The 23600-nt window shown below is 42.3% G+C and overlaps 1 long non-coding RNA gene across 1 annotated transcript; it reads left to right on the top strand.

Moving 5' to 3' along the window:
• The first annotated feature begins 4758 nt into the window (after positions 1–4758).
• On the top strand, positions 4759–23367 carry LOC122456307. The gene is made up of 3 exons (XR_006275154.1): positions 4759–5454; positions 20292–20363; positions 21997–23367. It is a non-coding gene; the product is annotated as an uncharacterized LOC122456307 (long non-coding RNA).
• The last annotated feature ends 233 nt before the right edge of the window (positions 23368–23600 follow it).

Raw genomic sequence — 23600 nt, 5'->3', positions numbered from 1 at the left:
ACATTAAAATGATATTGTTTTAATCTTTGGTCTTATCAACCTTGGCAGTTTCAACCAGACTGCGCATATGCTACTTAAATGTGGCTACCTGATCTGGTATATGATCCTGTTTTCTCCAGTCCAAGTGTTTGAAATAGGTTTCTGAGTTGGATAATAAAGGAATATTGCCCGGTGCCAGCCATGATGTGTATAAAAGCAACGCTCCTCCTCAAACTTGTGTGTACTGCATTATATGTAGTACATTAGGATGCAAACATGGAAGACAATACGCTCCCTATTTGGCCAATGAGTTTATAATCTAGAAAGACAGAAAAGAGGTGGGGGAAGTCTATGCAATATAATCAAAGTTACATCTCCTCACAAATTAACACCATTATGGTTGAAACTAACTGCTCCTTCTATGCCTAACCATCCTGTAACCCTGAGTCTCCTTTTCTAGGCCCTCTCTCTCACCAGTCATTTTATTCCACCCTACATTAAGCAGCAGGGTGCTCTTGGCTATTTAGTGTTGGCAATATTTATTCTGTGCATTTCAATTAGTTAGGGTTCTCGCTATAGTTCAACTGAAGTGGATATTTGAATGCTTAATTTTCAAATAAGTATATTTTGTAACAAATATTTTTATTATTAAATTGACAATTTTACTGAACTGACATGAAATGTAAGGGTAGCCCTGGCAGCAAGAAACTTGTCTGAGAAATCAAATCAGTATTCTGAGATGTAATAGGTAATTCAATGCATCTTTTGGATAAGACAGAAAACTGATGGTCATTAAAGAACCCATGGTATGTTTCATAGTGGTTGAAGTGCTAACTCTGATGTCCTGGCATTACAGGCCATTTTTCTGCTTATATAAATACCAACACTAATTATTAATTTCTGAATTTTGTTCTCTGCAGAACTAAGCTGTTCTGTAGTTTTGCTGTACACTACTAAAGAGCTTTATATGAGCATAAGCTTTTGTGAGCTACATTTCGGATGCATTCTTATGCTCAAATATCCTCATCCTCGTAACCCCTTTTTATGTACTAGATAACTGTTATGCCCTCCATAGTTTTCTTTTCTGCAGACTAAACAAACCCAATTTTTTCAATTGTTTCTTATAGGTCATGTTTCTAGATCTTTAATCATTTTTGATGCTCTGCTCTGGACTCGCTCCAAATTGTCCATATCCTTCCTGAAATGTGGTGCACATTAACGCCAGCTGAGGCCTTATCACCATAGTGTAGAGCAGAAGAATTACTTCTCACATCTTGCATATAACACTCTTGCTAATATGCCTCAAAATATCACATTTTTTGTGGGCTGTCAAACAACTTTTTAAAAATCACAATTAATCACAAGATTAAAAAAAGTTGCAATTAATCAGTTTTAATTGATTTGTTAAAGCATAACAGAATCCCAATTTAACTTTATTAAAAGTATTTTTGGATGTTTTTCTACATTTTCAAATATATTGATTTCAATTACAATACAAAATGTAAAGTACTCACTTTTTTTTTTATTACAAATTGTGACAAAGTTCCTCCTCTACCTTGGTGGGTCTTGTGCTTATTGGCGGATTTGCTCACCTTAGAGCTTCACGGCAGCCCTCAGCTTGGCCGTTTTTCTGAACCCACAGTCCAGGTCGACTTCTCCTGTGTCTGACCAGGAGTTGGGAGGATTTGGGGGGAACTCGGGCCCGCCCTCTACTCCAGGTTCCAGCCCAGGGCCCTGTGGAATGCAGCTGTCTAGAGTGCCTCCTGGAACAGCTGTGCAATATCTACAACTCCCTGGGCTACTTCCCCATGGCCTCCTCCCAACACCTTCTTTATCTTCACCGTAGGACCTTCCTCCTGGTGTCAGATAATGCTTGTATACCTCAGTCCTCCAATAGTCCACGTTCTCACTCTCAGCTCCTAGTGCCTCTTGCTCCCAACTGCTCACACGCACACTACAAACTGAAGTGAGCTCCTTTTTTATAACCCAGGTGCCCTGATTAGCCTGCCTTAACTGATTCTAGCAGCTTCTTGATTGGCTGCAGATGTTCTAATCAGCCTGTCTTGTCTCCGAAAGATTCCTGATTGTTGTGGAACCTTCTCTGTTACCATACCCAGGGAAAAGGGACCTACTTAGCCTGGGGCTAATATATCTGCCTTCTATTACTCCTGTAGCCATCTGGCCCGACCCTGTCACAAAATATTTGTACTGTAAAAAAAAGAAACCAAAACTATTTTTCGTTTCACCTCATACAAGTACTGTAGTACAATATCTTTATTGTGAAAGCACAACTTACAAATGTAGAATTTTTCTTACAGAACTGCATTCAAACAAAACAATGTAAAACATTAGAACCTACAAGTCGAAGCATGAAGGGGCATACAAATGTTTGGCATATCTGGCATGTAAATATCTTGCAACACCAGTTACATGCAAACACCTGTTCTCACTTTCAGGTGACATTGTAAGAAGTGAGCAGCATTATCTCCTGTAAATTTAAACAAACTTGTTTGTCTTGGCAATTGGTTGAACAAGAAGTAGGACCGAGTGGACTTTATACATTGAGTGTGACATTCCAGACTCCATGGTGAAAGGATAATTTTCATAAGCAAGCAATTTAAACCCCAGGTTTCTAAATGAAAAAATCTTTGAACAGACCAGACTTCTTGTTTTCAGTTTTATACTACTACTAAATCCAGTCAGGAGCTGGACCCACACAGCGACACAGGTGATTTGTCAAATATAGGGTACACTGAACCTCTCCCAGCATTTGTTAATTAACTTTACATAAGGTCATATGGAAACTGCTGGCACAAGGCATAAGCAGACTAAGCTATTGTTTAGGGCCACAAGCAGCTCAAGGGCCCCCCATATGCTTTTTATTATTATTTTCATAGAATATGCCTTTTTTAGTGTGTGTGGGTGGGGAAAAATATTCATGCTTAGGGCCCCCAAAGGGTTAGCACCACCATCTGGAAAACTTCTACCTTCTGCCACCAACCATGGCATTTTATACTTAGTAGCATGCACAAACTGAGCAGAAATAAGTGTGCAGTGCAGCATAGTGAGCAAATTGCCAGTGTTTCCATACGTCCTCCACGCATTCTGCTTAGTAATTTTTTTTTTTTTATAAATAAACCCAGAGGGACTAATTCACACTAGACAGTAAAAGCAACCTGCAAGACTAGAATTTGCTTTGCTGAGCTGAACCAGTCCTGGAAAGCTGCATGCAACTCCTGATAAATTATTCCATCTTCAAGACAGAAGGCTGCCAACATGCTTGCTACAGTCACACACGTCACCACTGCATGTTTGTTACACAATTCATTTAATAAATCCTTTCTACCATTCCCAGAGTGATACGTTTCTATTTATACTAGCCAACTCAGCATAGTAATAGCTACTTCCCCCCCAAAGACTCTAGACGCACCCTTTGTCATTCCATTCACCACAGTACCTCTCACTCATTATTTACATTAATTGGTGCCTGGAGTACAACTTAAATGATTTGTTGAAATAAATATAACTGGTTATTTCAAGTATAACTCTCATTTCACAAGGATATACATATGATATTTTCAGAAGTAGTAAACCAACTAATCTCCCCATTCACTTTGAATCAGTCTCTGTCACAGCTTGACACTTCTAAACATTTTTGACAGGGTGTGAAATCACAAGTCTGTAACAGATACATATTTTTACAGACTAATTCAATGTCACTGTGTAGCTCAAAAAGAATATGCTTTGATACAGTGATTCTATTTTGCCTTATTTTGAGTCTTGCTTTTTTTATATTAGTCAGCAGATGAGAGAAGTGCCAAAATTTTTTTTTCCCCAAGTGGCTCCTGATTGTGGGTGCTCCTCTTAGGCCTGCTTTTCAGAAATGCCAAGCATCCACTGCCCTTACTGAAGTCAAAAGGAGCTGCAAGTGCTTACCATCTTTGAAAATCCAGCCCAACTCTCAATTTGGGAACTTAAAAGCAGTGGCTACTTTTGAAACTTTGGCTGTATGTGGTTCACCTGGGGTCTGTGCCAGAGTCAGGAGAAGAACTGTGGTCTCCTGACTCTTAGACCTGTTCTTTACCGAAAAGACCATCTTTCCTCATCTATATATTCTGAAGAGCAGGATGCAATAGGCAGTCTGCATTCACATGGCACTGACAGGAGTCTAAAAGCTAGGCTCATTCTGTCCATTTCTTAGCATATATGGTAAATATAGTGCGTTAAATAGTCTGATGAAGTGCAGTAGCCACTTCATAAATTGTGTTACTATCTCCCCATAACTGGAGCCCGCAGAGCTCATCTGGGATTTACCCATAGTTTTGACAGGTGTATATATAGGGTGTGTATATATATATATATATATATAGGATGAATATCTTTACATGTCCTAAACAGGTAGGCCCTCATTTTGTTCACCTGTGACAGACCCAGGCTAGATGAGTCGATTTTCTCCTCCAAAATTAAATCTAACATTCTGGAAACACAAAGTTGGGACAGGCAAGGGATAGTTATTTCTATTTCATCATTATCTGAATGGTAGCATGATGCAATCTGTTGAGTGCTTTCTGGGATTGAATATAGTGTCTATGGTTATATCAAATGGTTAGAGCAGAGCACTGGAGTCAGGACTTCTGAATTATATTCCTGGCTCTGCAAGACTATAATCATGAACAAACCATTTTAGAAACCATTTCAAACTTTTGATGCCTCAAGTTCTTCACCAAAAATCGACACCTCAGGTAGGACTAGATTTCCGAGGTACTGAGCATCTGTATCTCTAAATTTAGCCAATGTGAACATCAGATATTCAGCACCTCTGAAAAATCAGGTACTAGACATTTAAAGTTGGGCATCCAAATACTGAAACACCTAAAATTATTAGGGCATTTACAAAAGTTTGGCCCTTAACTGCTGGCCTCAGTCTCCTGTCTGTAAAATGAAGCTAATGCTTGTCTACCTCATTTACCAATGTTTCCAAAGTCTTTTGAGATCCATGAATGAACAGCATTATATATAAATTCAAAATATTATATTAGGTATTTGATAAAGTGAAGACTAAATTTAAAGAAACTATATAATATTTTATAGCATCATGCCTACCTGTGAATGACAAAATAATAATTCCTTTAGTCAGATCAGACTGAGCTAGAGAATGGTTTATACCATTGTCTGGAGACCTTAAATGGCATTAAAGCCATATTTATCATTTGAGCAGATAGAGGAGAGTGAATCTTTATAAACCAATCAGAGTTTCTTCAGATAGGACCGTTGTATTCTCCATAGATCAATGACTTCGGCTATTCCTATACAACTTGCTGTCTCAGCCAACTAGGAAAGAATTCCTTCCATTCAAGGAAGCCCAAAAGAAGCATATATATCATGTATCACTTGGCCACTGAGCATCTGCATCTACCACATTGCCTAATGACTGAACAATGTCAAAAGTGTACCAATTTTCAAGGAGGAAGGTAGGTAAATGTGCTATACAAAGTATATTATGTAGAAAGCTTCTAGAACTATAAGAAAAGGGAAACATTTCTGTAAAGTCTTCACGTCCTTTCTACTGTTAAAGACCGTACACGAGCAGTTCTCCCACTTTGGAGTCCCAACCGACAGTTTGTCAGGACCCCATTTTAATGGGGTCGCCATGGTTGGCATTAGACTTACTGGGGCATGGAGCCGAAGCTATATTCAATCCCAGAAAGCTGCCAAGGGCCAAAACCCTCGGGCTTCAGCCCTGAGTGTCAGGGCTCAGGTTACAGGCCCCCTGCCTGGGCCTGAATCCCTTCGGCTTCGCTTCCCTGCCCTGGACAGTGCGGCTCAGGCTTTGGCTTTGCTCCCCCACCCCATCCAGGGTTTGAGCTTTGGACCCCTCCCCTAGGGTCATGTAGTAATTTTTATTGTCCGAAGGGTCTTTCGGTGTGATGAAGTTTGAGAACCCCCTGCTGTACGCTGTTAGAGATTATAAAGAGTATAGTACACCTTCTGCACAAGAGTCAAATTTTTCATTGGTGAACCGCCACGCAAACACATTAAAATCAGAGACTAACAGCAAACATTACTGTACAATATACAAAATACACTGTGGTAATCAACTTTACATCACAGACTACATCTTTAGACATGCAAATAAGGGCACACAAATGTGCATATAATTGCCATCATTATGCAAACAATTGCAGTATTTATGTGCACAAATATCCAGCTGTGTCTCTAACTGGTCTACATTATGTACCTAATTAGGTCTCCAATGATCTAACCATGATTACTTGTACCATCATGGTATGTATTGTAGCAGAGCTCTGACCTTGTCCCCATGGATCCCGTGCTTCCAGGCGGTTTATGCTAGCTTCGGAGGCTCACTGCAACCCTCCTCGTAGCCCTTCTCTCTCTAGGGCCAGGGATACAGTCTACTGAGCCCTTTTCATCATAAGCCAGCAATGGAGGTTGGTAAGAGAATTCCCACAGTCTCTGTTGCTCCTACAGCCTCATGCCAAAACAATTTAGACTCCTGTCCTGACAGGGGCCTGTTTTCCCCTCCCAGGAGGTGTTTCGATAGTGGTGGGTTGGGGGGAACCTGGGCCTACCCTCCACTCCGGGTTCTGGCCCAGGGACCCTAATGGTAGCAGCTGTTGGCAGCCAACTTTTTACTGCCAGAGTTGCTACATTTCCCTGGGCCACTTTCCCACAGCTCTCCTGCTTCTCCCTTCTTCACCCTTACCTTAGGGCTCCCTTACTGATGACTTGAGGGTGTCTTCATTAACCAGCCCTTCAGCTTCACTTCCGCTCCTCTCTGCCTGACTGGAGTGAGCCCTTTTATATTATCAGAGGGGCCTTAGAGTCAGGTGGACACATTAGCTTAATGGCCTCATCTGACTCTTTGCAGGTTAATTGGAGTAAGGTGTTCTCATTAGCCTGGTGCAGCCCGTGCTCTGGTCAGTCAAGGAACAGAAAACTGTTAACCCAGTGGCCAGTATATCTGCCTTCTGCTATTCTGCTGTACCCAACTGGCCTGGGTCTATCATAGGATGCACATGGTATGTGTGGAACATTCATGTATTTGAGCACATATCAAAATGCACAGTGATGACCCTATACATCTAACAGAATATGGAGATATGGTTTTCCCACTGGCTACTCTACCAGTCAATAACTTTTGGGAAAAACATCCCTAAACAAAGGTAATACAGGATTTAGTTGAAATGTTTGCAAGCTTCATGCAGTGTTTCCCCCAGGAATTGAAATGGGGGGGGGTTGGAATTTACAGAGGGGGGGAAGGGTCAGGACCGATGAGGGGTGAGACCATGAGGGTGAAGATAGGGCTCTATGGCACTATAGTAAAAAAACTGAAAAATGGTTTCATGACCATTTTATTAGATTTAACTCATGTTTTAAAATTATGCTTTAAAATTAAAGTTGGCTACTCAAGCCTTCTATGAAGCACTATATTTACATCCTTCTTGGTTTCTAGATTTAATTTTGCACAACTCTGTTAATAAACTTCTTGAATGCAGTGTGTTCATTTTCGGTGGCTTCTTGTGTATCCAGTACTTCCATTCCGTCAACTGATATGCTCTTTAGTTCATTCACGTGATCAGGCATAAGGCGACTTCTTTCAGAACTCAAAATTCTATTCAATGACAAAAAACAATGCTCAACTGTAGCTGTTGTGACTGGGAGTAGCAAGAGATGAATTCCTATTTCTTTTGGTAGGAAGGCCAGAAGGGGGTGCAGCTGGACTTAGTTCTTGAAAAACACTGTGTAAAGGTGGTCTGAGATAAGGGTCTTAATCTCAGAAACCCTTCTGGCTGAGGTGATCACCACCAGAAAGGTGACCTTCCAGGAGAGAAGCAGTAAAGAGGGAGCAAACAGCTCAAAGGGGGGCCCCATGAATCTTGACAGGACCGGGTTTAGGTACCATGAGAGGGGGAGGTCGGTTTGCAAACCTGAGGATAGTCTTTCCAGCTCCTTGAGAAACCAGACCGTCATCTCGTGAAGAACACTCACCTCTCATTCACTGGAGGGTGGAAGGCTGAGAGGGCTGACAAATGAACCTTAACAGATGAGATCGGCAGACCTTGCTGCTTTAGGTGGAGCAGAAAGAACAAGATAAACTGTGAGAAGATCGAGATAGAGAGTAATTGCATTTGGAGACCCAACAAGTGAACCTTTTCCACTTGGCCAAGTAGGTAGCCCTGATGGAAGGCTTTATACTTCCTAGCAAGACCTGTCAAACTTGATCCGAGCAGGCTTGTTCTACAGGTTTTAGCCATGCAGCATCCATGCAGTCAGGGGGGGTAAGGTTTGCGTGAAGCAACCGGCCATGGTCTTGTGAAATCCATGTGAAGTCCATGAAGCCGGTGTGCGAGTTGAGCTGCCACCAAGAGATCCAGAACCATGCCGAACCAATGCTGGCATGGCAACGCCGGTGCTATTAGGGTAACCCTCCCCTTGTCCCTTTTGATTTTTAGGATAACTTTGTGAACCAAGGGGATTGGTGGGAAGGCATTCAGTAGATGGTCTTCCCCCGAGAGCAGGAAGGCATTGGAGAGGGAGCCCTTGCTGTGCCTGCTCAGCGAGAAGAACTTATGGCATTTCCTGCTCTCCCTGGTGGTGAACGGGTCCACCTGGGGAGGTCCCCACTTCTGGAAGATGATACTGATGACCGCCGGGTGAAGAGACCACTCATGGTGAGGAAAAGGATCTGATGAGGTAATCCACCAGTACGTTCTGGGCTCCCGGGAGCTGTGTCTCCTTGAGATGAATGGAGTATATCATGCAGAAGTCCCACAGCTGGAGAGCTTCCTGGTACAAGGCCAAAGATCAAGCACCTCACTGCTTGTTGATATAAAACATTGATGCAATGTTGTCTGTCAGGACCTGCATTACTTTGCCTGAGATCTGGAGAAAGATCACTTAGCAAGCCAAATGTACTGTTCTGAATTCCCTGACATTTATTTGTAGGGAGAGTTCTTCTTGTGACCAGAGGCCCTGGGTCCTGAGGTGGGCTCCCCACCCTAGGTCTGACACATCTGAGATTCAGTCTACAGATGGCTGAGGGGCAACAAAGGGTACCCTTTTCATTACCAATCTTGGGTCTTTCCACCAGGCCAGGGAAGTGCGGATTGGAAGCAGTACAGAGTCTAATTGGTGTTTGCTCAGCCACATCTGGAGGGGCCTGAGGCGCTGCCTTGCATACTGTAGCTCATAAGTATATGCCACCACGCATCCCAAAAGTTTGAGGCAGACCCAAGCAGTCATCATCAGGTGGCCATGACCTTGGATATCAGGTCTGACATAATCCAGAACTGGGCCTCCAGCAGAAAAGCTCTGGCTTGGGTCGAGTTGAGCATTAACACTATTCTCTGAACCAGAACCAGAGTTGACTTTTGCTCGTTTATCAGCAGGCCCAGCACGTGGAAAGTGGCTTGGACTGTGCTTATGCTATGCTGTACCTGAGCCTGTGATCAACCCTTGATCAGCTAGTCATCAAGGTATGGGTAGACTTGCATACCCTGAGGAAGGCTGGTACTACCACCATAGATTTTGTGAAGGCTGCCGATAGACTGAAGGGGAGAGCAGTGAATTGGTAGTGGCACTGAGCCATTACAAACCTAAGAAATCTTCTGTGGTCACAAAAAATAGAGATTTGAAAATAAGAATCCTTTAAGCCGAGGATGGCATACCAGTCTCCTGCATCCAGAGAGGGAATGATGGAGGCCAGGGAGACCGTATGGAACCGCAGTCTCTTGAGATATCTGTTGAGGCAATGCAGGTGCAAGACAGGCCATAGGTGTCCTTTGGGATTAGGAAATATCAGAAGTAAAACCCCTTCCCTCTCAAGTCCTAGGGAACTTCCTTTATGCCCCCACATATAGGATGGATTGCACTTCCTGGGTGACTATTTGCTCATGAAAAGGGTCCCTGAAAAGGAATGGGGATGGGGTGTGTGTAAAAGGGAGGAGTGGAGGAAAACAGGAGGGTGAAACCAACTGTTACTATACTCAGGACCCAACGGTCCAATGTTTTATATGACCACACTGGTCTGAAAGGTGACAGGTGGTCCAAAAAACAAAAGGGGGAGAGGACCTGGAGTTGAGACTGGCATAACGCTCTCAGGCACACCTTCAAAATCCCTGATTGTCCCCGCTGGAATATCTGAAAGAGCCCGACTGGGAGGCTAAGGTGGAAGGAAGGGGCTGGCGACACTTGTAAGCCTTCCCCTTTCTTTTGTCGGGATCTTGCCTAGGAGGTGCTGCAAACCTGGAAGGCTGCTGGGGTCTAAACTGCTTTCTGGATGCTGGTGGCATGTAAAGCCCTAAGGACCGGAGGGTGGCTCAAGCCCTTGAGGATGTGAAGTTTTAAGTACATCTGTGCCGAAAACAGGGAGGAGCCTTCAAAGGGGAGATCGCGGAGGGACTGTTGAATTTCGAGAGGGAGGCCCCAGGACTGGATCCATAAACAATGCCTCATGGTGACCATTGATGCCGTAGACCTTGCTGCTGAGTCTGCCACATCCAGAGCTGCCTGAGGGAGGTCCTGGCCACGCTCTTGCCCATCTCCAGGATGGCCATGAATGTCTGCCTTGACTCCTGCGGAAGAGAGTCATTGAATTTTGACAGCGAGTCCAACAGATTAAAATCATACCTCCCCAGCAACACCTGCTGGTTGGAAATACGTAACTGGAGGCTGCCCATCGAATAAACCTTTTGTCTAAAAAGATGTGGTCTCTTAGCCTCTTTATTCTTGGGGTGGCACTAGACTGCCTCTGTCGGTCCCGGTCATTTGCTGCCAACACTAACAGGAAAGGGGGGAATGAATAGTACTTGAACCCATTTGCTGGTACATAACATTTCTTCTCTTCCCTCTGTGGTGGTGGGGGGGGCAGAGAAGATGGAGTCTGCCACAGCTTTTGGCTGGTCCCATCACTGCTTTGTTGAGGGGCAAGGCCACTTTGGAGGGAGCAGCTGCAGCCAGGATATCCAACAGGCTATGTGCTGACTCAAGATCCTCAACCCCCAGAGCCAGGTTCGCAGCAAGTCTTTTCAGTTGGTCCTGGTGGGCCCTGAAATCAAGGACCTGAGGGAGCAGGTTACATGGTCCTGCCACCGCTTCATCTGGAGATGAGGAGGAAGGCTTGTGCCGGAGGGGCAGCTCCCTCCTCTTCCTCTGCTTGCACCACATCCATTGGGGTCACATCCTGGACATTGGCACAAGGGTTGGTACTGGAATCGGGATCCAGGCTGGTGGCACGTCTCTCTGAAACCACAGATTATGAGCAATGGGAGGGAGGACCTGGTACCAAGGGAAACCCCCAAGGATTCCAGTATGGCCATTGCATCAGCCAGTGGCCTACTGGCCAGATGCTCACCAAAGGGCCAGTACCAAAGTCTGTTTGTGCATAGGCTGGGTACTGGTGAGTAGGTCTTTGGTGGAGCAAAGGATTCCCCTTCGGACGCCAAAGAGGATTCTTCTCTTGGAGACCATGGCGGAACAGTATCTGATTTTGCCTCAAGGTGGTCCTGGGGCTCCAGGGACCGGCAGCGGGTCAGTGACCACTGTGTCCGGATCATGGAAGGTTCGCCCCTAGATGGTGCCAAGGTAATTGGTGCCAGGAAGGAGCTTGATGCTCCTTGCTCTCTCCTGTCCCCAGCCAGCTTGGCTGATGGGGGTCCTTGCAGGATTGGCAGACTCAGCACTCTAGGTGGAGTCGGCGGCACTATTATTGGCTCCAGTCCCCGCATGTCCTCCTTCTGCACGAGAAAGTGCCCTCTCTTGGTGTGCTGTTTTTTATGCTTCTTCCTCAGCACCAGATATGGAGAATGATTCCAGGAAAAGCACAGTGCCGTGGGAGCGCTCTGCACGGATGCCAAAATACTTGGTGCAGATCGGAACAGCTTGGTTCCAAGACTGGTCTCGGGCCACCTCCATGAGAATGGCTTCAGCAGAATGTCCATCTTTCCTAGTACCAGGTCTGAAGTCCCTGCAGATCTGGCATTTATCTTTAACATGAGCCTCCCCCAGACGCTTTAGACATCTAGAGGGTGGGTCACTCACTGGCATCAGCTTGCCACAAGAGGTACATGGCTTGAAGCCCAGCCCCTGTGGCAAAAAGTCTCCTGACGACAGGGACAACTATATACGCTACTATGTATACTAACTCTAAGAACTATTTCAGAGTAGAAGCCGTGTTAGTCTGTATTCGCAAAATGAAAAGGAGTACTTGTGGCACCTTAGAGACTAACAAATTTATTTGAGCATAAGCTTTCGTGAGCTACAGCTCACTTCATCGGATGCATTCATCCGATGAAGTGAACTGTAGCTCACAAAAGCTTATGCTCAAATAAATTTGTTAGTTTCTAAGGTGCCACAAGTACTCCTTTTCTTTTTTCTAAGAACTATGTACACTAACTACAATAACTACACAGATAATGAATGGAGAAGAGTCCAAACCACTGGGAAAGAAGCCTTGCCACAGCAAGAAAGATTGTTTCAGCAACCGTGATGGGCGGTAAGAAGGAACTGAGAGGGCACAGGGCCAGTGGTGCCCCTTATACCGGTGCTTTTGCACATGACTCCACAGGGTGTGAGAGCCAGCTCTGCAGATACCACTAAGAGAAAAATCTCTGGCAACAGTGTATGTGGCGTGCACATACACCTAGCATGGAATGGACATGAGAAAGCACTCAAATGAGAACATTCATGTTTTTCATGTCCCACTTTTAAAATAACTTTATTACCTACACAGGAAAGCACTTCCCCCCCTCTCCCCATACACTTTCAAGTGTTGTGGTCTTTCAAGTGTTGTGTGTGCTGCTATTCAAATCTTGGGCTAGAACAGTCACTCACCAGAGACCTTTCGACCTGATGTGGTGACTAGAAAATACAGAGGTCTCCCCTACTCTGTTCATTCACTCAAAACTCTTAGGACCAGAGGTGAGAGCACCTTGCAGGACTCAGTCTCCCCTATGATTGGTACCTGTATCAGAGATAGCACGGGGGAAGCAGAGCAGCCACTGCCAGGCAGTTATTCCCCATATTATGGACGGCTAGAGCCATTTCATTCCCTACTCTGCTCCTGGGGCAGCACAACTACATGGTGAACTTTGCATCTGACTGATTTTAAATTCACAATCCAGACCCTGATTGGCAGGAAGCCAATGGAGGCAACATCGTATATCTAAACACAGAATATTGTCAGGGAAATGTCTGACATCTAATTTCCATGTTGCCACTGACTTGCTGTGTGCTCTTTGACTCATTTAACCCTTCTACGTCTTGTTTGTGAAATTAGTATTTATCCACACTGCATGGCTTTTATGAGGTTAATGTAATGTTTGTAAATAACTGGTTGGAATATAAGTGCTGACTGTTCTATATAGTTTACTCCTTTTCATCTGTGGCTCCTTTTTACACAATCCCTCCCCATACTAATTTCTGCTATTACCTTTCATCTGTTTAGCACATCTCTAGCATGCAATGTGCCCATAAAGAACAGACTAGCTCCATGGAAAGTAAGATTACTTCTATCAGGAAGAATCCTTTTGTTTTACAGCCTGCCAACTAGCGATGATTTGGCACAGCCAATGTTTTTATTTTTAAGCAGACTGAATGTGCAGACAAAGGAACATTTTATGAAGAATTATGTTTGTTGCTTTCCTTCACAAGCGGTCTGCTGCATTTATCTGCTACTATTTATCCTCTGGATCTGAAACTAAAATAGCAGAGCTATCAATTTTATTTTCTATTGAATGAACATATTCAGTCAAACAAATGTAAGCAAGCTGAGGACACTTGCAGTAGCACAGGAGGTAGTTTGGGTCAAAGTAATCTCTCATACACAGATGGAGTTCTTTTAAAGTCACCAATGTTGTGCCCATTTACACCAGCATTAATTTGGCCCTTATTTGATTGGTGGCCAACCTCCTGTTTTAAAAAATCTAACATCTTGGGAATTAATTATAAAATATTATAACAAGTAAATAAGTATCTAATACAATAATGAAAAATGGGACTGAACCAAAACCCTGGATCTGAACACCTCTGAGCTCTGGGAGGATGCAGAATCTGAACTTAGATCCAAACGGCACAACTGGCTGCCAATTCTACCAAAACCCTGAATTTACAGGGGACACTATCTCAGCTTTCAGATACACGTGTACAACCTGTTAATTTCAAAGAGGCTGTTTATGTGCGTCAAGCATAGAATTTGGCTGCATGAAAAAGCCATCCACAATAAACAGCAACCAGAGGTTTAACACACCACATCATCATCAATAATGCACAGCAATGAAGCAGCTCTTTAAAACTAAGGAACATTCAGCAGTAAGTTGGGAGCTGAAAACTGGTGGTACTCTAAAGGACTACAGTAACACTGGAAAATCAAAGCTTAACCTCTGCAATAATCATGCAACAAAGTTAATGCTTAGAAAAACAAGTGTAGCAGTAGCAATACTCCAGGTGGATGCTCAAGCTAAGAAGTCCTTTCCTGAAAGTATGTTTAAGTTGATGTAGTTTAACTACACAGAGAAGGTACTTCATTCTTGCGTTATATAGAAAACAAAGGATGAGTACATTATATAGAAAACAAAGATGGAGAGACTTGCACAGTATTCTTGGCTTAAGTACAGTCTTGTCTATTGATTTACATTTAGAGTTAGAGCCACAAAGGGATTTAGGCATCTAACTGCTACTTTGGGAGTCCAAAATTTAGATCCTCAAAACCAAAGCTCAGCTGCTACCCAACCTGTGGCACGTAAAATTCCCAGGCACCTAAGTTTCTCTCAGTGGACATGTGTGAAGCCATCTAACTTCTGATGCCACTGAGCTGCTTCTGGCCAAGCCCCACCAGGATCCTGAGACTACATGTTTCCTCGCCTAACTGAGCTGCAGAGCCCAATCCAGTAGACATCCTCAGAGGCTGCCTGAGAATAACTATAGCCCAGTGGTTAACACACTCTCATGAGACACCAAGGTTTCAGTCCCTGCTCAAATGACTTAAGTGCCTAATTCCAGTGCAGGATTCACAAGTGTGAATTCTGAGTAGAGGGAAGCACCACCCTCTGGCTCAGAGTTAAGTACCTAATCCATTAAGTCTGTGATGCTACTCCCCATATTCTTCATAGAAATATTGTTATAAGATGATAGCAGCATATCTGGGATGTATTTTATGCAAGATGGGTCTTGTGAGATATCATTGGAAAGGTTATGATTTACTGAATATGATTATCCTATTTGTAGGCATGTATCATTTTTGTATCTAAAGTTAGGAATATTGACTATGTAACAATTACAAGTGGGTTTACACCTGGGGAACGCCCACCAGACAAAATGCAATCAGTCTGGCTGGTTAGTCAATGGGCCATTGGGGAGAAAAATAGGACTTTGAAGATGCTAATTTCCCACCTTCCTGGGAAGTCTTCCTCAGGGCGTATGGATTCTTTAACACTGCAGGGACATGTGATCATATCACCTGGTATTGGATTCCATCTTGGACTGTTAGTATTTTTACACAAAGGGGGTGGGGATCAAATTGGGAAACAAAGGATTCCTGCCATATGTAAATCCTAATTAAGCCAGGGAAGTGAGTTAATCAAGGTTGGTTCTTCACTGAATCCTCACCCAAGATGACTGCTGAAAAGACCTAAATCTGATCTGGGGAAGAAAGGACTGGACCCAGGTTAGAAGGTGTCTGGCCTGTGAAAGGAATACCTGGAGTTCTAAGCTGCAAGCAAGAGTAGTTTGTCTTCAAGAAACTCTGGAACCTGCTTAAAACAACATTTAGGGTGAGAAATTACTACTTGTAGCCAGGTTTCAGAGTAGCAGCCGTATTAGTCTGTATCTGCAAAAAGAAAAGGAGTACTTGTGGCACCTTAGAGACTAATATTTATTTGAGCATAAGCATTTACACTGAATGCATCCGATAAAGTGAGCTGTAGCTCACGAAAGCTTATGCTCATATAAATTTGTTAGTCTTTAAGGTGCCACAAGTACTCCTTTTCTTTTTACTTGTAGCCAGTTTCTTTAGTGTATTAAGCTTAGCTTGTGCGTTTGCTGTACAGTGGAGTCACGTCATACGCGCATTTAACGGATGCGCATTCAACTATACGCGCTCAGCAAAAAAAAAAAAAAGAAAAAGAAAAACAACAATTTAAATACTGTAGTGCAGGCGATTCTTCCTACCATTCCACTCAATGAGAGTATGCCCCGGAACGAGCATGAAATGGGAGACGTGAATCTGCTGTTCTCTCAGTTGGTCTCAGTTCCCACATGCCTCTCACAGTGTGAGCATCTCGCCGCGCTGAGTGATTCTAGTGTTTAAAGAGACATTCTGTATTTTTCATACAACATGGCCCCTAAACGCAAGCCAACTACTTCATGTGGTGCTCAACCAAAGAAACAGTGATCTGTTCCAACGCTTGAGGAAATACTGGCTGTGTTGGACTTATTGAGAAACGGTATGTTGGTCTCCAGTGTGGCATGTAAATATGGCCACAACGAATCTAGCATCCGTGCCATGCTGAGAGATTCGAGAGAGAGAAATTTGTCAAGCCGTGGCATCAAGTGCTCCAATAACAACTGCTAAGATGATGAGCCAGGTGCGTGATAAGACTTTAGTGAAGTCTGAAAAGGCATTAAACTTATGGCTGGAAGACATGAACTGTAAACATGTGCCTATCAATTGCAATACGTTGCCAGAAAAGACTCTTAGCCTCTATGCGCTGGTCAAACCTCCAGCTGAAGAGGGATAGCCTTCTGATGAGAAGGAATTTAAAGCCAGCCAAGGTTGGTTTAACAGTTTTAGGAACTGCTTCAACCTCAAAAACATGCAGACTAATGGTGAAACTTCATCTGCCAACCAAGAGGCAGCAAAAGCCTACCCCGAACAATTAAAGAAAATCAAAGAAGAAAAGGGCTATCTTCCAGAACAAGTTTTTAATGCTGACGAGACTGAGCTTTTCTGGAAAAAAATGCCCAACTGCACTTACACTTCAAAATCAGAGAGACAAGCCCCTGGCTTCAAAGCAGCTAAAGACCGTGTGAATGTGTTTTGTGGCAATGCAGTTAGGCATTTAATAAAGCCGGGTTTGCTCTACAGGGCTGCAAATCCCCGTGCCCTAAAAGGCAAGAACAAAAATCTCCTGCCTGTGTTCTGGCAATCAAATAAAAAGGGTTGGGTGACGGCAGCATTATTTCTGGATTGGTTCCAGAAGTATTTCATTCTGGAAGTCAAGCAGTACCTTGAAGAGAAAGGACTTGACTTTAAAGTGTTGTTGATTGTAGACAATGCAACTGGCCACCCTGAGGGACTCCAGTTTGTGCATAATAATGTTGAAGTCTTTCTCCCCTCCAGTACCATCTCCATCCTCCCACCTCTTGACCAGGTATGATTTGCTGTTTCAAGATCACGTACACGAGGCTTATGTTCTCATGGATACGTAGTGCTACGGATGCTGATCCCAGTCTTAACATGATGGAGTGCTGGAAGTCCTTCAACATCGCCAATTGCATCCATTGCCTGTTTAATATAAGTGATGCAATCAAGCCTGAAACAGTCAATGCATGTTGGCGAAACCTATGAAAAGAATGTGTGAATGATTTTAAGGGTTTCCTGACCATTGACAAAGAAGTGAAATGCATTGTTCAGGTGGCCAGGCAAGTGGGTGGTGATGGCTTCATCAACATCCTTGAGGAAGACACTGGAGAATTAATTGAGGGCCATAGAGAAACATTGACTAACAAAGAGTTAGAAGAACTGATAAAATAGTCTACAGAAGACGAAAATGACAACGACAAACAGGAAGAGCCAGCAAGTTGGAATCTTCAAAAATTTGCTGAAGTGTTCCAAGCAGCGAAACACTTGAATGATTTAATTTCTGAATATGATCCCTCTATGGAACGAAGCCTCAAAATCACATGTAGTATTACGGACGATTTGAGGCTGTATCAAGAAATGTTTGAGCAACTCAAGAGACAACAGTGACAGTTGTTGATCACCATGTTTTTCAAGAAAAAACAACCAGCAGCAGATGAGCCTACACAATCAACTTCTCAAGCTGAACCAGAGCCAACCACTTCACCATTATCATCGTTGTCGTAGACTAGCAAGAATATCCAGGATGAATTGTGAGTGGTTAGGTATAGTGTTTTCCTTTTTTATTCTTTTGTTCTTCCGTCCCTCTCTCTCTCTTTTATGTAATTAAAAATACTGTAAAATTATATTTTGCATGTACTCTATTATATACTGTACATTACTGTATACATTATACATATTACTGTACAGGGTTGTACAGCGTACACAAAATCATGTACAGTATACTGTACTTTATGGGCGACTTAAGGGATTTTCAAGGGTAATTTTGACTATATGCAATTTTCGCCTTACACGCTGACTTTAGAACCTAACCCCCGCATAAAATGCGACTCTTGCTCAGTAATCTGCTTTGATCAGTTTGCTATCCCTTATTGTCACTTAAAATCTATCCTTTGTAGTTAATAAACGTGTTTTTGTTTTCTCTAAACCAGTTTGTGCAATTCATAACTGGGGGGCAAAAAGCTGTGCACATTGAGGGAAGAGGCAATTTTCATGAGCTTATGCTTTACAGTTCTCTGTGCAGCACAAGACAACACAATTTTGGGTTTGCACCCCAGAGGCAGTGTGCACTTGAATGGTGGGCAATCCCCTAACTGATTCTTCCCATGCAGGTTGATTTCAGTGTCTGTGTCTTTCTACAGCTGGGCGTGTCCCTACCTGTGTGTGTTCTAGAGGAGGCTTGAGGGCCTGGCTCAGCAAGACAGGGTGAGGGAGCCCAAGCTGGTGGAACGGGCAGGCTCAGTTGGACTCCAGTACATCAGGTGGCACTCCGGAAGGGGGGGGGCACCCATCACAAAGTCCGACTCCTCTCCTTAGCATTTCCTACCAGCTAGTTTAGGTGGCTTCCTGCTCAGTACGCTGGCTTTTGTGAATCCCATTCTTAGGCTCCCATCTCCCTCCAGGCTTTTGTACAGGAAGCCTGGAAACCTAATTCAAGGCAGAGAAGTTCAGTGTGTGGTATGGGGCCTAAATTTAGGCATTGTAATGCTAAACTCAGTTCCCTTTGTGGATCTAACCCTCTTTATCTGTGTTGGATTATTTGCCACAGCAAGCCCTTAGCATGTATTATTATTACATCCTTTGTATTTGAGGGATTACAACTTAAGCCCCAGAAATACATGTCAGTAACTGATCTTCATCACAACAGTCAAGATCAATTCTTATGTCAGTTACATTTTAGACTATGCAAAAATAAATAAATACATAAAATAAGGGAGATCAACAGTTCTGTTACAGAAGTGCCCGACATGCTGTTGGGCCGGCCACAGACATAGCTCCCCATGGATTAACTGTGCTTGTGTAATGCCTGCAGGAACAGATTCCTTATTTGTGGAAGTTGACAGCACAATTACCCCATGGGGAACTATGTTTGTGCATTTCTGCAACTACTCCCAGAACTGCAGATCTCCATAACAGTTATTTTCATTTGCAATATAGATGAGAAGTCAAAAACAGAAGATTGCAACAAAATTCTCTCTCTTCATAATGCCAAATCTCTATTTCCAATAAAGATGGCTGCCACCAGCATTTGATTCTGCAGTAGTTTTTTAAAAAAAGATAAGAAATTTTATAATGATGATGAATGAAGTAAGATAAAAGAGAAACTAAAACCCATACATTTAATGCATTCATTTGATGGGCTTTGATAAGTCAACTCTCTGAAGTATGGGACAGGAGTGAGTTTTTTTGTACAGGCTGCTTATAATTCTGCTTCCAGCGATTATGAACGGCTCACATTCAGATGAGAAATGCAGCATTAAGGCTGCAAACCACTAGAGCCTTGACAGGACCAGACTAGAGATGGGCTTTAGAAAATCTTGATGCTCTTGCATTATAGTGAATGCTTCATACAGCGTTTGAGAGAAGAATATTCAGAAAATCAAAAGGAATAAATCAAAAATGGGGGAAAAGTATTTAGCTTTTCATCTGATATTCACATTGAACAACAGACCAGGTATTTCTGACTTTTGGTAGAATTTTAAACAGAATCAACAAATAGGTTTTGCATGAAAACTCAGAAGTCAAAATGTTCACTGAAATTCAACCTATTTTACAGTACATTTCCTTGGATGTTAGAGGGGATGGTGATAGTCACACATTAAACGGACTCCCTGTTATCTTACTGTTTCCAGAAGGTGTACTGTCTGTGTATATGGACTATTTGGAAGAAATCCGAACAATTTTTATTTAAATGTTCTTAACTTCTAATTTACAGGGAACTCATGTTGTTGACAAAGGATACTTCAAAACTTCCTTCTTTACAAGGGATGTGGAACAATATTGGGAGGTAAGAAATAAAGCAAATATTGATTAAAGTGGCATAACTATATCTTCTTTGGATGAAGAGAATATTAAATATTCTACAACTGCCAACCAAGCCTGACTTTGCTATTTAACAGAATTGTTTTTCGGTACAAATGTAATGTTATTACATGGGTTATACTCATTTTCAGGAAACCACAGAATACTGAGCTGCAACACAACATTGCCAGACAATCAAGAGAAAGGATATTCAAGAAGTGTTTAGTGGCCTAGACATAGGGCTCAGAGATAGCAACTCCCAAGCTCAAATCCCATGAACATTGTGCTTGGCCTAGGACAAGTTACTTAACCGCTAAGGGCCTGACTTTGAAGAATGCAAACGAACAGCTGCACGTAGAAAAACATGTGTAATTGCACACCTAGGCCCTGATTCTGCAACACTTATACATGTATGTAATTTTATTTGCATGAATACAGCGTTTTCATTTTCACTGAAGTCTGTCAAAGGAATTACTTTCAGATCAGAATCCTAATTTGCATCCACTATTACTATAATGAGGTGCAAAAAATAACACATTTGTATATGCAGATTGTCAATTAGATATATAACTGGCAGTTTAAAGCTTGAACATTTGTGGTAATATTGTATGCAAGCTAAGATCACAATGTAATATTGTGTAATTTTTTTTGGGGGGGGGAGAAAATGGCACTACGTGTTTCAATTACCGTATCAGTAAAATAGGGACAATAATTGTGTTTCATAAAAAAGAAAAGGAGTACTTGTGGCACCTTAGAGACTAACAAATTTATTTGAGCATAAGCTTTCGTGAGCTACAGCTCACTTCTGTAGCTCACAAAAGCTTATGCTCAAATAAATTTGTTAGTCTCTAAGGTGCCACAAGTACTCCTTTTCTTTTTTTGTGAATACAGACTAACACGGCTGCTATTCTGAAACCTGTGTTTCACAAGGGTGTCATGAGCAGTGAATTGTTAAATATTTGTAAAGTACTATTAAGGACCAAATTTGCCAAAGCCTGCATAGATATTTTGCCTGTGCCTGGCTTAACCAAGCAAATACCCCAATGCACATGCAAATCACAGTATTATTTCTTTTATAACTTCATTAAGCCAACTTGTGCTGTTATTAGGGTGTCCATCTGCCTTTGTTTACATAAGTTATTCAAGGTATTTTATTCAAGCCTTTGCATACAGTAGCATCCAGACTTCAGCTGTCTTTAGCAGTCAGGAGCATCATTTATAGTTAGCATCCTAATGGGTACAGTGGTACTTATTATGAGTCTCTATTTTATTTCTGAAACATATGATAGGCAGGTTTGAAGCTTGCCAAAGTGAAACTGCAGGCTGTGGGAGCATTAGAGGAAAAATATCATCCATTTTCAGAGTGGGATGTATGGCAAACACATGCTTTGAAGAGAAGAATGAAAGAGCCTACAACAGATGCTGGTGTATTTAGTTTTAATATTTGTCGCATAGCCGAGCCAGTTGGTAGGATTCAATAGTCTTTCCATTGCCATAGCAACCCCTGCTTGTCAGAGCAGAGCTGATCAGATGCAGGCTTCTCCCTTGTGGAAACAATCTGCTAAACCTCTAATCTGCATCTCCACTAACCAATGGGATTTTCAATTCCTATCTTTTAGGAAGGCAATCTCCTCATACTGTACATCTCCAAGGTGACCCTTCTGATGTGAATTCATGCACCTTACCCGTTACTGAATCCAAGTTCTGAACTGTTTAATGTGGCTAAAAGTGGAAGAGAATGACTCAGACTATAAGCTTTTCACATGGGAAGTTTTAAACACAATTCTAATTTAGGGAAATAATATTTAGCATTTTTCACAATTGCATCCAAACATTGGGTGTCATCCTACTCCCATTGTAACAAACAGAGAAATTCCTATTGACTGCAGTGGGTATAAAATTGCGCCCAATGATAAATCCACACCATACACTCATAAGGTACCCAAGTAGTATTTTACCGATTTGCTATTTTACAGATGGGGAAATTGAGGCAGCAGGGTGTGGCGTGCAGTGATTTTCCAAAGATTACACATTAAGTCAGTGGCAGAGTTTTTCTCCCAACCCTGTGTTTGGTTCTTAATAATAATAAATAATAATAAATATTATGAGATGGCAACATAATTTATTAAAACTGATATCTGACTAAAAGATAGAATCACTATTGCTATTGTTTTATCAGTTATTGGTGTATTCTGCACCTGGCACAAACACTCCACACTTTTAGGGTTCTCTTGTCCTCCACAGCAGGACAGTTTGCTCAAAAGTTTGGACACAATTTGGATATAACCCTGAACAGAAGTTTTGAGGTAGCTAGAAACAGAGACCTGAAAAATCCCAAATTGTAAGTCTGCACTGTATCCATTCCTTGTTCAGCCTTCTTCTTCAACCTCACTTTCCCAGAATAGATGGATAGATTGTCTTACCACAGGGCAAATACATTGATTTCAAAGGAAATGTTGCCTTAGAGTGACTTAGCTAGGTCTTCCAGGATTTTGTCCTACACACAGACTTAGAAACTGGAGGCAGAAGAACTAACTCATTATACAGTAGCTAGAGAACAAGAAAGTGTACATCGCTTATTGTTGAAGATAGAGGCCCTTTGAAAAGATCATTTAGTGTATTTCTAATATAGTATTCAGTAAGATAACAATGACTTTGCTTCACAAAGTCAAAAAGAGAGTGCTTCATATTCTTAATGTAGCTACTTTATCAAAGGTTTGAGAGAATTGCAAAGAGTTATGCAGTTTTGTAGTTAATCTACGTCTCCTTCAAACATGATTACTCAATGTAAAGTGTTTGATATAGGAAGCAATAAAGCAAGGATCTACCTGCAGATAAGCAGTAAAGCTGCAACTACCAGATATTCTTAACTCTAATGATTATACTTAGGCTTGGGAGCATTAGATTTTTATTGGTAAATGTCAATAAATGTTGATTTCACTACACACTATGACTGAATGCATCCCTGTATTCACACCCTACACACCACTGTAATAATCTTTGTACAAAATATGCCTTGTAAGGTATCATTTGAAAACGAATAACTTGCTGGTCAATAATATCATGGTGAAATATATGTAGCAACATTATATGTAAAGTTATGAACAAACTGAAATCATGACTGAAGTGTGTTTATGGACAAGTCTGGGACATGGGTAAACCTGTTTCTCAAAGACAGAGGACAAGCTGATGACTCTTACCAGGACTCTTATCATCAAAGGGG

The sequence above is a fragment of the Dermochelys coriacea genome, chromosome 12 (genome assembly GCF_009764565.3).
Source record: "Dermochelys coriacea isolate rDerCor1 chromosome 12, rDerCor1.pri.v4, whole genome shotgun sequence".
NCBI lineage: Eukaryota > Metazoa > Chordata > Testudines > Dermochelyidae > Dermochelys > Dermochelys coriacea.
The sequence above is the reverse complement of the archived record's forward strand: the minus strand, read 5'-3'. Positions and strand labels throughout refer to the sequence as shown.